Source organism: Festucalex cinctus, chromosome 8 (assembly GCF_051991245.1).
Source record: "Festucalex cinctus isolate MCC-2025b chromosome 8, RoL_Fcin_1.0, whole genome shotgun sequence".
Lineage (NCBI taxonomy): Eukaryota > Metazoa > Chordata > Actinopteri > Syngnathiformes > Syngnathidae > Festucalex > Festucalex cinctus.
The window spans coordinates 8,111,596-8,124,952 of record NC_135418.1 but is presented as its reverse complement, the minus strand read 5'-3'; the positions used below and the strand labels follow the sequence as shown (position 1 = coordinate 8,124,952).

At 44.0% G+C, this 13,357-nt stretch overlaps 1 protein-coding gene and 22 non-coding genes across 30 annotated transcripts in view; 22 read left to right on the top strand and 1 right to left on the bottom strand.

Moving 5' to 3' along the window:
- cadpsa (Ca2+-dependent activator protein for secretion a) overlaps nucleotides 1-13,357 on the bottom strand; it is a 327,287-nt gene that overhangs the window by 141,346 nt on the left and 172,584 nt on the right. The gene's annotated exons all lie outside the window — the stretch shown is intronic.
- Nucleotides 725-837, top strand: trnal-caa (transfer RNA leucine (anticodon CAA)). Its single transcript has 2 exons — nucleotides 725-762; nucleotides 792-837. It is a non-coding gene; the product is annotated as a tRNA-Leu (tRNA).
- trnas-uga (transfer RNA serine (anticodon UGA)) lies at nucleotides 1,216-1,297 on the top strand. The gene has a single exon. It is a non-coding gene; the product is annotated as a tRNA-Ser (tRNA).
- trnas-aga (transfer RNA serine (anticodon AGA)) lies at nucleotides 1,595-1,676 on the top strand. Its single transcript has one exon. It is a non-coding gene; the product is annotated as a tRNA-Ser (tRNA).
- Nucleotides 2,323-2,435, top strand: trnal-caa (transfer RNA leucine (anticodon CAA)). Its single transcript has 2 exons — nucleotides 2,323-2,360; nucleotides 2,390-2,435. It is a non-coding gene; the product is annotated as a tRNA-Leu (tRNA).
- Nucleotides 2,814-2,895, top strand: trnas-uga (transfer RNA serine (anticodon UGA)). The gene has a single exon. It is a non-coding gene; the product is annotated as a tRNA-Ser (tRNA).
- On the top strand, nucleotides 3,193-3,274 carry trnas-aga (transfer RNA serine (anticodon AGA)). The gene has a single exon. It is a non-coding gene; the product is annotated as a tRNA-Ser (tRNA).
- On the top strand, nucleotides 3,921-4,033 carry trnal-caa (transfer RNA leucine (anticodon CAA)). Its single transcript has 2 exons — nucleotides 3,921-3,958; nucleotides 3,988-4,033. It is a non-coding gene; the product is annotated as a tRNA-Leu (tRNA).
- Nucleotides 4,412-4,493, top strand: trnas-uga (transfer RNA serine (anticodon UGA)). Its single transcript has one exon. It is a non-coding gene; the product is annotated as a tRNA-Ser (tRNA).
- Nucleotides 5,199-5,280, top strand: trnas-uga (transfer RNA serine (anticodon UGA)). The gene has a single exon. It is a non-coding gene; the product is annotated as a tRNA-Ser (tRNA).
- trnas-aga (transfer RNA serine (anticodon AGA)) lies at nucleotides 5,578-5,659 on the top strand. Its single transcript has one exon. It is a non-coding gene; the product is annotated as a tRNA-Ser (tRNA).
- Nucleotides 6,306-6,418, top strand: trnal-caa (transfer RNA leucine (anticodon CAA)). Its single transcript has 2 exons — nucleotides 6,306-6,343; nucleotides 6,373-6,418. It is a non-coding gene; the product is annotated as a tRNA-Leu (tRNA).
- On the top strand, nucleotides 6,797-6,878 carry trnas-uga (transfer RNA serine (anticodon UGA)). Its single transcript has one exon. It is a non-coding gene; the product is annotated as a tRNA-Ser (tRNA).
- Nucleotides 7,630-7,742, top strand: trnal-caa (transfer RNA leucine (anticodon CAA)). The gene is made up of 2 exons: nucleotides 7,630-7,667; nucleotides 7,697-7,742. It is a non-coding gene; the product is annotated as a tRNA-Leu (tRNA).
- trnas-uga (transfer RNA serine (anticodon UGA)) lies at nucleotides 8,121-8,202 on the top strand. Its single transcript has one exon. It is a non-coding gene; the product is annotated as a tRNA-Ser (tRNA).
- trnas-aga (transfer RNA serine (anticodon AGA)) lies at nucleotides 8,500-8,581 on the top strand. Its single transcript has one exon. It is a non-coding gene; the product is annotated as a tRNA-Ser (tRNA).
- Nucleotides 9,228-9,340, top strand: trnal-uaa (transfer RNA leucine (anticodon UAA)). The gene is made up of 2 exons: nucleotides 9,228-9,265; nucleotides 9,295-9,340. It is a non-coding gene; the product is annotated as a tRNA-Leu (tRNA).
- On the top strand, nucleotides 9,719-9,800 carry trnas-uga (transfer RNA serine (anticodon UGA)). Its single transcript has one exon. It is a non-coding gene; the product is annotated as a tRNA-Ser (tRNA).
- On the top strand, nucleotides 10,552-10,664 carry trnal-caa (transfer RNA leucine (anticodon CAA)). Its single transcript has 2 exons — nucleotides 10,552-10,589; nucleotides 10,619-10,664. It is a non-coding gene; the product is annotated as a tRNA-Leu (tRNA).
- Nucleotides 11,043-11,124, top strand: trnas-uga (transfer RNA serine (anticodon UGA)). Its single transcript has one exon. It is a non-coding gene; the product is annotated as a tRNA-Ser (tRNA).
- trnas-aga (transfer RNA serine (anticodon AGA)) lies at nucleotides 11,422-11,503 on the top strand. Its single transcript has one exon. It is a non-coding gene; the product is annotated as a tRNA-Ser (tRNA).
- On the top strand, nucleotides 12,150-12,262 carry trnal-caa (transfer RNA leucine (anticodon CAA)). Its single transcript has 2 exons — nucleotides 12,150-12,187; nucleotides 12,217-12,262. It is a non-coding gene; the product is annotated as a tRNA-Leu (tRNA).
- trnas-uga (transfer RNA serine (anticodon UGA)) lies at nucleotides 12,641-12,722 on the top strand. The gene has a single exon. It is a non-coding gene; the product is annotated as a tRNA-Ser (tRNA).

The window sequence follows — 13,357 nt, the reverse complement described above, 5'->3', positions numbered from 1 at the left end:
TTCTTCTCTTGGGTTCAGTTTCGTCAGAAAAATGGTGATGTCGGCAAGGTGTGACTGGTTACTCAGCGAATTGGGTCTTCTGATCAAATTAAAGTCTGGATTCAAAGCCCACTGTTGAAGGTGTGTCTGCCGAGTTCCTTTCTCGGAACTTACGATCGCTGCTAAAGGTTTGAGACACGCTATTTGGACCAAGTACAGCCATGGCTACAAGGCACGCTCTTGAAAACTCCTGTTGAAGGAATCAGGGTTGACTTGGCTTCTAGGATTTTAATTAGGGACCAGTCTGTTGAAATGAGACCAGCTGTTGGCCGTTGTTCAAGTGCGAGTGGTTTACATGGGGAAACAGGTTCTTAAGAGTCAGCATGGCCAAGTGTTCTAATGAGCTACACAAAGTGGACTTCCTTCCACTGTGTATGAAGACTTTTGGTTTCCCAAGGAAGGTATGGGTTTGAGTAAAAGTCTTGTCAATATCTTTTCAACATGAGTCTGAACTCAGCAGTAGATACTTAAGTGACCAGACTATTGCGTTTTAGTTTCACAAGGATTACAGATTGTTACAATCCAGCATAGCCGATTACTCTCGGGCACTTGACAAAAGATGACTCCTACAGCAAATTGGGCTTTCTGCCTCCAAATGAAGGAATGTATTCAAAATGCACTGCTAAAAATTGCTGGGACGAGACTGGTTTCGGTTTTGTTTCCTTTGATTTCAATGTTGCTGTATGTCAGGATGGCCGAGTGGTCTAAGGCGCCAGACTCAAGAGATGCATCTTTCCTTAGTGATTTGGGCTTTCTGGTCTCCGAAGAGAGGCGTGGGTTAAAATCCCACTCCTGACACACTCTAATGATTTTTGATTCGGCTCTTGACACTTGTCCGACAGACTTCACTGCAGGTTTTGCATTTATCTTTGAATTGTGCGCTCATGATGTTGCAACCATCAAAATTGGCTGTTTAGTCTTAAAACCTGATTGTGTAAAACCGAGGAGACATGACAATAAGTGGATTTATTGTGATCCCGATTAACCCCATCTGACCAAAGTCAGCACGAGCCTAACCACTGGATGTCTGAATGTACATGGTTCTTGTGACATGCATGGAACAGAATAACAGCCAATCAAGCAGCCAGTTGAAACTTATACTGTTGCTGAAAATCAGAAATGGGGGCAATCACTGATGTTACTGCTAATGTTAGCACATAATGATAAAGCTCGGAAGTTGTTGTGGCCGAGTGGTTAAGGTGATGGACTTGAAATCCATTGGGGTCTCCCCGCGTAGGTTCGAATCCTACCGACAGCGCAATTATTTTCTGGAATTTAGCTCTCTTTCTTCTCTTGGGTTCAGTTTCGTCAGAAAAATGGTGATGTCGGCAAGGTGTGACTAGTTACTCAGCGAATTGGGTCTTCTGATCAAATTAAAGTCTGGATTCAAAGCCCACTGTTGAAGGTGTGTCTGCCGAGTTCCTTTCTCTGAACTTACGATCGCTGCTAAAGGTTTGAGACCCTCTGTAGGTTGTAGGAGATGCTGTTTCTTTCTGCGGTACCAACTGCTCCATTCAACAAGCACTAGCGTTAATATTAAACATGCATGTGTAAGGTTGTCGTGGCCGAGTGGTTAAGGCGATGGACTAGAAATCCATTGGGTTCTCACCTCGTAGGTTCGAATCCTGCCGACAACGACCCCATTTTCTGTAAATCAGCTCTGTGTTGTTGATTGAGGAGAACTTTTTGAGCAATGCTGTCGTCAATGTGTCACTGATGCCGTAGCTACCTGAGCAAATTTGGACCAAGTACAGCCATGGCTACAAGGCACGCTCTTGAAAACTCCTGTTGAAGGAATCAGGGTTGACTTGGCTTCTAGGATTTTAATTAGGGACCAGTCTGTTGAAATGAGACCAGCTGTTGGCCGTTGTTCAAGAGCGAGTGGTTTACATGGGGAAACAGGTTCTTAAGAGTCAGCATGGCCAAGTGTTCTAATGAGCTACACAAAGTGGACTTCCTTCCACTGTGTATGAAGACTTTTGGTTTCCCAAGGAAGTTATGGGTTTGAGTAAAAGTCTTGTCAATATCTTTTCAACATGAGTCTGAACTCAGAAGTAGATACTTAAGTGACCAGACTATTGCGTTTTAGTTTCACAAGGATTACAGATTGTTACAATCCAGCATAGCCGATTACTCTCGGGCACTTGACAAAGGATGACTCCTCCAGCAAATTGGTTTCTGCCTCCAAATGAAGGAATGTATTCAAAATGCACTGCTAAAAATTGCTTTGCTGGGACGAGACTGGTTTCAGTTTTGTTTCCTTTGATTTCAATGTTGCTGTATGTCAGGATGGCCGAGTGGTCTAAGGCGCCAGACTCAAGAGATGCATCTTTCCTTAGTGATTTGGGCTTTCTGGTCTCCGAAGGGAGGCGTGGGTTCAAATCCCACTCCTGACACCCTCTAATGATTTTTGATTCGGCTCTTGACACTTGTCCGACAGACTTCACTGCAGGTTTTGCATTTATCTTTGAATTGTGCGCTCATGATGTTGCAACCATCAAAATTGGCTGTTTAGTCTTAAAACCTGATTGTGTAAAACCGAGGAGACATGACAATAAGTGGATTTATTGTGATCCCGATTAACCCCATCTGACCAAAGTCAGCACGAGCCTTACCACTGGATGTCTGAATGTACATGGTTCTTGTGACATGCATGGAACAGAATAACAGCCAATCAAGCAGCCAGTTGAAACTTATACTGTTGCTGAAAATCAGAAATGGGGGCAATCACTGATGTTACTGCTAATGTCAGCACATAATGATAAAGATCTGAAGTTGTTGTGGCCGAGTGGTTAAGGCGATGGACTTGAAATCCATTGGGGTCTCACTGCGTAGGTTCGAATCCTGCCGACAACGCAATTATTTTCTGGAATTTAGCTCTCTTTCTTCTCTTGGGTTCAGTTTCGTCAGAAAAATGGTGATGTCGGCAAGGTGTGACTGGTTACTCAGCGAATTGGGTCTTCTGATCAAATTAAAGTCTGGATTCAAAGCCCACTGTTGAAGGTGTGTCTGCCGAGTTCCTTTCTCGGAACTTACGATCGCTGCTAAAGGTTTGAGACCCTCTGTAGGCTGTAGGAGATGCTGTTTCTTTCTGCGGTGCCAACTGCTCCATTCAACAAGCACTAGCGTTAATATTAAACATGCATGTGTAAGGTTGTCGTGGCCGAGTGGTTAAGGCGATGGACTAGAAATCCATTGGGTTCTCCCCTCGTAGGTTCGAATCCTGCCGACAACGAACCCATTTTCTGTAAATCAGCTCTGTGTTGTTGATTGAGGTGAACCTTTTGAGCAATGCTGTCGTCAAGGTGTCACTGATGCCGTAGCTACCTGAGCAAATTTGGACCAAGTACAGCCATGGCTACAAGGCACGCTCTTGAAAACTCCTGTTGAAGGAATCAGGGTTGACTTGGCTTCTAGGATTTTAATTAGGGACCAGTCTGTTGAAATGAGACCAGCTGTTGGCCGTTGTTCAAGAGCGAGTTGTTTACATGGGGAAACAGGTTCTTAAGAGTCAGCATGGCCAAGTGTTCTAATGAGCTACACAAAGTGGACTTCCTTCCACTGTGTATGAAGACTTTTGGTTTCCCAAGGAAGTTATGGGTTTGAGTAAAAGTCTTGTCAATATCTTTTCAACATGAGTCTGAACTCAGAAGTAGATACTTAAGTGACCAGACTATTGCGTTTTAGTTTCACAAGGATTACAGATTGTTACAATCCAGCATAGCCGATTACTCTCGGGCACTTGACAAAGGATGACTCCTCCAGCAAATTGGTTTCTGCCTCCAAATGAAGGAATGTATTCAAAATGCACTGCGAAAAATTGCTTTGCTGGGACGAGACTGGTTTCAGTTTTGTTTCCTTTGATTTCAATGTTGCTGTATGTCAGGATGGCCGAGTGGTCTAAGGCGCCAGACTCAAGAGATGCATCTTTCCTTAGTGATTTGGGCTTTCTGGTCTCCGAAGGGAGGCGTGGGTTCAAATCCCACTCCTGACACACTCTAATGATTTTTGATTCGGCTCTTGACACTTGTCCGACAGACTTCACTGCAGGTTTTGCATTTATCTTTGAATTGTGCGCTCATGATGTTGCAACCATCAAAATTGGCTGTTTAGTCTTAAAACCTGATTGTGTAAAACCGAGGAGACATGACAATAAGTGGATTTATTGTGATCCCGATTAACCCCATCTGACCAAAGTCAGCACGAGCCTAACCACTGGATGTCTGAATGTACATGGTTCTTGTGACATGCATGGAACAGAATAACAGCCAATCAAGCAGCCAGTTGAAACTTATACTGTTGCTGAAAATCAGAAATGGGGGCAATCACTGATGTTACTGCTAATGTTAGCACATAATGATAAAGCTCGGAAGTTGTTGTGGTCGAGTGGTTAAGGTGATGGACTTGAAATCCATTGGGGTCTCCCCGCGTAGGTTCGAATCCTACCGATAGCACAATTATTTTCTGGAATTTAGCTCTCTTTCTTCTCTTGGGTTCAGTTTCGTCAGAAAAATGGTGATGTCGGCAAGGTGTGACTGGTTACTCAGCGAATTGGGTCTTCTGATCAAATTAAAGTCTGGATTCAAAGCCCACTGTTGAAGGTGTGTCTGCCGAGTTCCTTTCTCGGAACTTACGATCGCTGCTAAAGGTTTGAGACCCTCTGTAGGCTGTAGGAGGATGTCAGGATGGCCGAGTGGTCTAAGGCGCCAGACTCAAGAGATGCATCTTTCCTTAGTGATTTGGGCTTTCTGGTCTCCGAAGGGAGGCGTGGGTTCAAATCACACTCTAATGATTTTTGATTCGGCTCTTGACACTTGTCCGACAGACTTCACTGCAGGTTTTGCATTTATCTTTGAATTGTGCGCTCATGATGTTGCAACCATCAAAATTGGCTGTTTAGTCTTAAAACCTGATTGTGTAAAACCGAGGAGACATGACAATAAGTGGATTTATTGTGATCCCGATTAACCCCATCTGACCAAAGTCAGCACGAGCCTAACCACTGGATGTCTGAATGTACATGGTTCTTGTGACATGCATGGAACAGAATAACAGCCAATCAAGCAGCCAGTTGAAACTTATACTGTTGCTGAAAATCAGAAATGGGGGCAATCACTGATGTTACTGCTAATGTTAGCACATAATGATAAAGCTCGGAAGTTGTTGTGGTCGAGTGGTTAAGGTGATGGACTTGAAATCCATTGGGGTCTCCCCGCATAGGTTCGAATCCTACCGATAGCGCAATTATTTTCTGGAATTTAGCTCTCTTTCTTCTCTTGGGTTCAGTTTCGTCAGAAAAATGGTGATGTCGGCAAGGTGTGACTGGTTACTCAGCGAATTGGGTCTTCTGATCAAATTAAAGTCTGGATTCAAAGCCCACTGTTGAAGGTGTGTCTGCCGAGTTCCTTTCTCGGAACTTACGATCGCTGCTAAAGGTTTGAGACCCTCTGTAGGCTGTAGGAGATGCTGTTTCTTTCTGCGGTGCCAACTGCTCCATTCAACAAGCACTAGCGTTAATATTAAACATGCATGTGTAAGGTTGTCGTGGCCGAGTGGTTAAGGCGATGGACTAGAAATCCATTGGGTTGTCCCCTCGTAGGTTCGAATCCTGCCGACAACGACCCCATTTTCTGTAAATCAGCTCTGTGTTGTTGATTGAGGAGAACTTTTTGAGCAATGCTGTCGTCAAGGTGTCACTGATGCCGTAGCTACCTGAGCAAATTTGGACCAAGTACAGCCATGGCTACAAGGCACGCTCTTGAAAACTCCTGTTGAAGGAATCAGGGTTGACTTGGCTTCTAGGATTTTAATTAGGGACCAGTCTGTTGAAATGAGACCAGCTGTTGGCCGTTGTTCAAGAGCGAGTTGTTTACATGGGGAAACAGGTTCTTAAGAGTCAGCATGGCCAAGTGTTCTAATGAGCTACACAAAGTGGACTTCCTTCCACTGTGTATGAAGACTTTTGGTTTCCCAAGGAAGTTATGGGTTTGAGTAAAAGTCTTGTCAATATCTTTTCAACATGAGTCTGAACTCAGAAGTAGATACTTAAGTGACCAGACTATTGCGTTTTAGTTTCACAAGGATTACAGATTGTTACAATCCAGCATAGCCGATTACTCTCGGGCACTTGACAAAGGATGACTCCTCCAGCAAATTGGTTTCTGCCTCCAAATGAAGGAATGTATTCAAAATGCACTGCTAAAAATTGCTTTGCTGGGACGAGACTGGTTTCAGTTTTGTTTCCTTTGATTTCAATGTTGCTGTATGTCAGGATGGCCGAGTGGTCTAAGGCGCCAGACTCAAGAGATGCATCTTTCCTTAGTGATTTGGGCTTTCTGGTCTCCGAAGGGAGGCGTGGGTTCAAATCCCACTCCTGACACCCTCTACTGATTTTTGATTCGGCTCTTGACACTTGTCCGACAGACTTCACTGCAGGTTTTGCATTTATCTTTGAATTGTGCGCTCATGATGTTGCAACCATCAAAATTGGCTGTATAGTCTTAAAACCTGATTGTGTAAAACCGAGGAGACATGACAATAAGTGGATTTATTGTGATCCCGATTAACCCCATCTGACCAAAGTCAGCACGAGCCTTACCACTGGATGTCTGAATGTACATGGTTCTTGTGACATGCATGGAACAGAATAACAGCCAATCAAGCAGCCAGTTGAAACTTATACTGTTGCTGAAAATCAGAAATGGGGGCAATCACTGATGTTACTGCTAATGTCAGCACATAATGATAAAGCTCTGAAGTTGTTGTGGCCGAGTGGTTAAGGCGATGGACTTGAAATCCATTGGGGTCTCCCTGCGTAGGTTCGAATCCTGCCGACAACGCAATTATTTTCTGGAATTTAGCTCTCTTTCTTCTCTTGGGTTCAGTTTCGTCAGAAAAATGGTGATGTCGGCAAGGTGTGACTGGTTACTCAGCGAATTGGATCTTCTGATCAAATTAAAGTCTGGATTCAAAGCCCACTGTTGAAGGTGTGTCTGCCGAGTTCCTTTCTCGGAACTTACGATCGCTGCTAAAGGTTTGAGACACGCTATTTGGACCAAGTACAGCCATGGCTACAAGGCACGCTCTTGAAAACTCCTGTTGAAGGAATCAGGGTTGACTTGGCTTCTAGGATTTTAATTAGGGACCAGTCTGTTGAAATGAGACCAGCTGTTGGCCGTTGTTCAAGAGCGAGTGGTTTACATGGGGAAACAGGTTCTTAAGAGTCAGCATGGCCAAGTGTTCTAATGAGCTACACAAAGTGGACTTCCTTCCACTGTGTATGAAGACTTTTGGTTTCCCAAGGAAGGTATGGGTTTGAGTAAAAGTCTTGTCAATATCTTTTCAACATGAGTCTGAACTCAGCAGTAGATACTTAAGTGACCAGACTATTGCGTTTTAGTTTCACAAGGATTACAGATTGTTACAATCCAGCATAGCCGATTACTCTCGGGCACTTGACAAAAGATGACTCCTACAGCAAATTGGGCTTTCTGCCTCCAAATGAAGGAATGTATTCAAAATGCACTGCTAAAAATTGCTGGGACGAGACTGGTTTCGATTTTGTTTCCTTTGATTTCAATGTTGCTGTATGTCAGGATGGCCGAGTGGTCTAAGGCGCCAGACTCAAGAGATGCATCTTTCCTTAGTGATTTGGGCTTTCTGGTCTCCGAAGGGAGGCGTGGGTTCAAATCCCACTCCTGACACACTCTAATGATTTTTGATTCGGCTCTTGACACTTGTCCGACAGACTTCACTGCAGGTTTTGCATTTATCTTTGAATTGTGCGCTCATGATGTTGCAACCATCAAAATTGGCTGTTTAGTCTTAAAACCTGATTGTGTAAAACCGAGGAGACATGACAATAAGTGGATTTATTGTGATCCCGATTAACCCCATCTGACCAAAGTCAGCACGAGCCTAACCACTGGATGTCTGAATGTACATGGTTCTTGTGACATGCATGGAACAGAATAACAGCCAATCAAGCAGCCAGTTGAAACTTATACTGTTGCTGAAAATCAGAAATGGGGGCAATCACTGATGTTACTGCTAATGTTAGCACATAATGATAAAGCTCGGAAGTTGTTGTGGCCGAGTGGTTAAGGTGATGGACTTGAAATCCATTGGGGTCTCCCCGCGTAGGTTCGAATCCTACCGACAGCGCAATTATTTTCTGGAATTTAGCTCTCTTTCTTCTCTTGGGTTCAGTTTCGTCAGAAAAATGGTGATGTCGGCAAGGTGTGACTGGTTACTCAGCGAATTGGGTCTTCTGATCAAATTAAAGTCTGGATTCAAAGCCCACTGTTGAAGGTGTGTCTGCCGAGTTCCTTTCTCGGAACTTACGATCGCTGCTAAAGGTTTGAGACCCTCTGTAGGCTGTAGGAGATGCTGTTTCTTTCTGCGGTGCCAACTGCTCCATTCAACAAGCACTAGCGTTAATATTAAACATGCATGTGTAAGGTTGTCGTGGCCGAGTGGTTAAGGCGATGGACTAGAAATCCATTGGGTTCTCCCCTCGTAGGTTCAAATCCTGCCGACAACGACCCCATTTTCTGTAAATCAGCTCTGTGTTGTTGATTGAGGAGAACTTTTTGAGCAATGCTGTCGTCAAGGTGTCACTGATGCCGTAGCTACCTGAGCAAATTTGGACCAAGTACAGCCATGGCTACAAGGCACGCTCTTGAAAACTCCTGTTGAAGGAATCAGGGTTGACTTGGCTTCTAGGATTTTAATTAGGGACCAGTCTGTTGAAATGAGACCAGCTGTTGGCCGTTGTTCAAGAGCGAGTTGTTTACATGGGGAAACAGGTTATTAAGAGTCAGCATGGCCAAGTGTTCTAATGAGCTACACAAAGTGGACTTCCTTCCACTGTGTATGAAGACTTTTGGTTTCCCAAGGAAGTTATGGGTTTGAGTAAAAGTCTTGTCAATATCTTTTCAACATGAGTCTGAACTCAGAAGTAGATACTTAAGTGACCAGACTATTGCGTTTTAGTTTCACAAGGATTACAGATTGTTACAATCCAGCATAGCCGATTACTCTCGGGCACTTGACAAAGGATGACTCCTCCAGCAAATTGGTTTCTGCCTCCAAATGAAGGAATGTATTCAAAATGCACTGCTAAAAATTGCTTTGCTGGGACGAGACTGGTTTCAGTTTTGTTTCCTTTGATTTCAATGTTGTTGTATGTCAGGATGGCCGAGTGGTCTAAGGCGCCAGACTTAAGAGATGCATCTTTCCTTAGTGATTTGGGCTTTCTGGTCTCCGAAGGGAGGCGTGGGTTCAAATCCCACTCCTGACACCCTCTAGTGATTTTTGATTCGGCTCTTGACACTTGTCCGACAGACTTCACTGCAGGTTTTGCATTTATCTGTGAATTGTGCGCTCATGATGTTGCAACCATCAAAATTGGCTGTTTAGTCTTAAAACCTGATTGTGTAAAACCGAGGAGACATGACAATAAGTGGATTTATTGTGATCCCGATTAACCCCATCTGACCAAAGTCAGCACGAGCCTTACCACTGGATGTCTGAATGTACATGGTTCTTGTGACATGCATGGAACAGAATAACAGCCAATCAAGCAGCCAGTTGAAACTTATACTGTTGCTGAAAATCAGAAATGGGGGCAATCACTGATGTTACTGCTAATGTCAGCACATAATGATAAAGCTCGTAAGTTGTTGTGGCCGAGTGGTTAAGGCGATGGACTTGAAATCCATTGGGGTCTCCCTGCGTAGGTTCGAATCCTGCCGACAACGCAATTATTTTCTGGAATTTAGCTCTCTTTCTTCTCTTGGGTTCAGTTTCGTCAGAAAAATGGTGATGTCGGCAAGGTGTGACTGGTTACTCAGCGAATTGGGTCTTCTGATCAAATTAAAGTCTGGATTCAAAGCCCACTGTTGAAGGTGTGTCTGCCGAGTTCCTTTCTCGGAACTTACGATCGCTGCTAAAGGTTTGAGACACGCTATTTGGACCAAGTACAGCCATGGCTACAAGGCACGCTCTTGAAAACTCCTGTTGAAGGAATCAGGGTTGACTTGGCTTCTAGGATTTTAATTAGGGACCAGTCTGTTGAAATGAGACCAGCTGTTGGCCGTTGTTCAAGTGCGAGTGGTTTACATGGGGAAACAGGTTCTTAAGAGTCAGCATGGCCAAGTGTTCTAATGAGCTACACAAAGTGGACTTCCTTCCACTGTGTATGAAGACTTTTGGTTTCCCAAGGAAGGTATGGGTTTGAGTAAAAGTCTTGTCAATATCTTTTCAACATGAGTCTGAACTCAGCAGTAGATACTTAAGTGACCAGACTATTGCGTTTTAGTTTCACAAGGATTACAGATTGTTACAATCCAGCATAGCCGATTACTCTCGGGCACTTGACAAAAGATGACTCCTACAGCAAATTGGGCTTTCTGCCTCCAAATGAAGGAATGTATTCAAAATGCACTGCTAAAAATTGCTGGGACGAGACTGGTTTCGGTTTTGTTTCCTTTGATTTCAATGTTGCTGTATGTCAGGATGGCCGAGTGGTCTAAGGCGCCAGACTCAAGAGATGCATCTTTCCTTAGTGATTTGGGCTTTCTGGTCTCCGAAGAGAGGCGTGGGTTCAAATCCCACTCCTGACACACTCTAATGATTTTTGATTCGGCTCTTGACACTTGTCCGACAGACTTCACTGCAGGTTTTGCATTTATCTTTGAATTGTGCGCTCATGATGTTGCAACCATCAAAATTGGCTGTTTAGTCTTAAAACCTGATTGTGTAAAACCGAGGAGACATGACAATAAGTGGAGTTATTGTGATCCCGATTAACCCCATCTGACCAAAGTCAGCACGAGCCTAACCACTGGATGTCTGAATGTACATGGTTCTTGTGACATGCATGGAACAGAATAACAGCCAATCAAGCAGCCAGTTGAAACTTATACTGTTGCTGAAAATCAGAAATGGGGGCAATCACTGATGTTACTGCTAATGTTAGCACATAATGATAAAGCTCGGAAGTTGTTGTGGCCGAGTGGTTAAGGTGATGGACTTGAAATCCATTGGGGTCTCCCCGCGTAGGTTCGAATCCTACCGACAGCGCAATTATTTTCTGGAATTTAGCTCTCTTTCTTCTCTTGGGTTCAGTTTCGTCAGAAAAATGGTGATGTCGGCAAGGTGTGACTAGTTACTCAGCGAATTGGGTCTTCTGATCAAATTAAAGTCTGGATTCAAAGCCCACTGTTGAAGGTGTGTCTGCCGAGTTCCTTTCTCTGAACTTACGATCGCTGCTAAAGGTTTGAGACCCTCTGTAGGTTGTAGGAGATGCTGTTTCTTTCTGCGGTACCAACTGCTCCATTCAACAAGCACTAGCGTTAATATTAAACATGCATGTGTAAGGTTGTCGTGGCCGAGTGGTTAAGGCGATGGACTAGAAATCCATTGGGTTCTCACCTCGTAGGTTCGAATCCTGCCGACAACGACCCCATTTTCTGTAAATCAGCTCTGTGTTGTTGATTGAGGAGAACTTTTTGAGCAATGCTGTCGTCAATGTGTCACTGATGCCGTAGCTACCTGAGCAAATTTGGACCAAGTACAGCCATGGCTACAAGGCACGCTCTTGAAAACTCCTGTTGAAGGAATCAGGGTTGACTTGGCTTCTAGGATTTTAATTAGGGACCAGTCTGTTGAAATGAGACCAGCTGTTGGCCGTTGTTCAAGAGCGAGTGGTTTACATGGGGAAACAGGTTCTTAAGAGTCAGCATGGCCAAGTGTTCTAATGAGCTACACAAAGTGGACTTCCTTCCACTGTGTATGAAGACTTTTGGTTTCCCAAGGAAGTTATGGGTTTGAGTAAAAGTCTTGTCAATATCTTTTCAACATGAGTCTGAACTCAGAAGTAGATACTTAAGTGACCAGACTATTGCGTTTTAGTTTCACAAGGATTACAGATTGTTACAATCCAGCATAGCCGATTACTCTCGGGCACTTGACAAAGGATGACTCCTCCAGCAAATTGGTTTCTGCCTCCAAATGAAGGAATGTATTCAAAATGCACTGCTAAAAATTGCTTTGCTGGGACGAGACTGGTTTCAGTTTTGTTTCCTTTGATTTCAATGTTGCTGTATGTCAGGATGGCCGAGTGGTCTAAGGCGCCAGACTCAAGAGATGCATCTTTCCTTAGTGATTTGGGCTTTCTGGTCTCCGAAGGGAGGCGTGGGTTCAAGTCCCACTCCTGACACCCTCTAATGATTTTTGATTCGGCTCTTGACACTTGTCCGACAGACTTCACTGCAGGTTTTGCATTTATCTTTGAATTGTGCGCTCATGATGTTGCAACCATCAAAATTGGCTGTTTAGTCTTAAAACCTGATTGTGTAAAACCGAGGAGACATGACAATAAGTGGATTTATTGTGATCCCGATTAACCCCATCTGACCAAAGTCAGCACGAGCCTTACCACTGGATGTCTGAATGTACATGGTTCTTGTGACATGCATGGAACAGAATAACAGCCAATCAAGCAGCCAGTTGAAACTTATACTGTTGCTGAAAATCAGAAATGGGGGCAATCACTGATGTTACTGCTAATGTCAGCACATAATACTAAAGATCTGAAGTTGTTGTGGCCGAGTGGTTAAGGCGATGGACTTGAAATCCATTGGGGTCTCCCTGCGTAGGTTCGAATCCTGCCGACAACGCAATTATTTTCTGGAATTTAGCTCTCTTTCTTCTCTTGGGTTCAGTTTCGTCAGAAAAATGGTGATGTCGGCAAGGTGTGACTGGTTACTCAGCGAATTGGGTCTTCTGATCAAATTAAAGTCTGGATTCAAAGCCCACTGTTGAAGGTGTGTCTGCCGAGTTCCTTTCTCGGAACTTACGATCGCTGCTAAAGGTTTGAGACACGCTATTTGGACCAAGTACAGCCATGGCTACAAGGCACGCTCTTGAAAACTCCTGTTGAAGGAATCAGGGTTGACTTGGCTTCTAGGATTTTAATTAGGGACCAGTCTGTTGAAATGAGACCAGCTGTTGGCCGTTGTTCAAGAGCGAGTTGTTTACATGGGGAAACAGGTTATTAAGAGTCAGCATGGCCAAGTGTTCTAATGAGCTACACAAAGTGGACTTCCTTCCACTGTGTATGAAGACTTTTGGTTTCCCAAGGAAGTTATGGGTTTGAGTAAAAGTCTTGTCAATATCTTTTCAACATGAGTCTGAACTCAGAAGTAGATACTTAAGTGACCAGACTATTGCGTTTTAGTTTCACAAGGATTACAGATTGTTACAATCCAGCATAGCCGATTACTCTCGGGCACTTGACAAAAGATGACTCCTA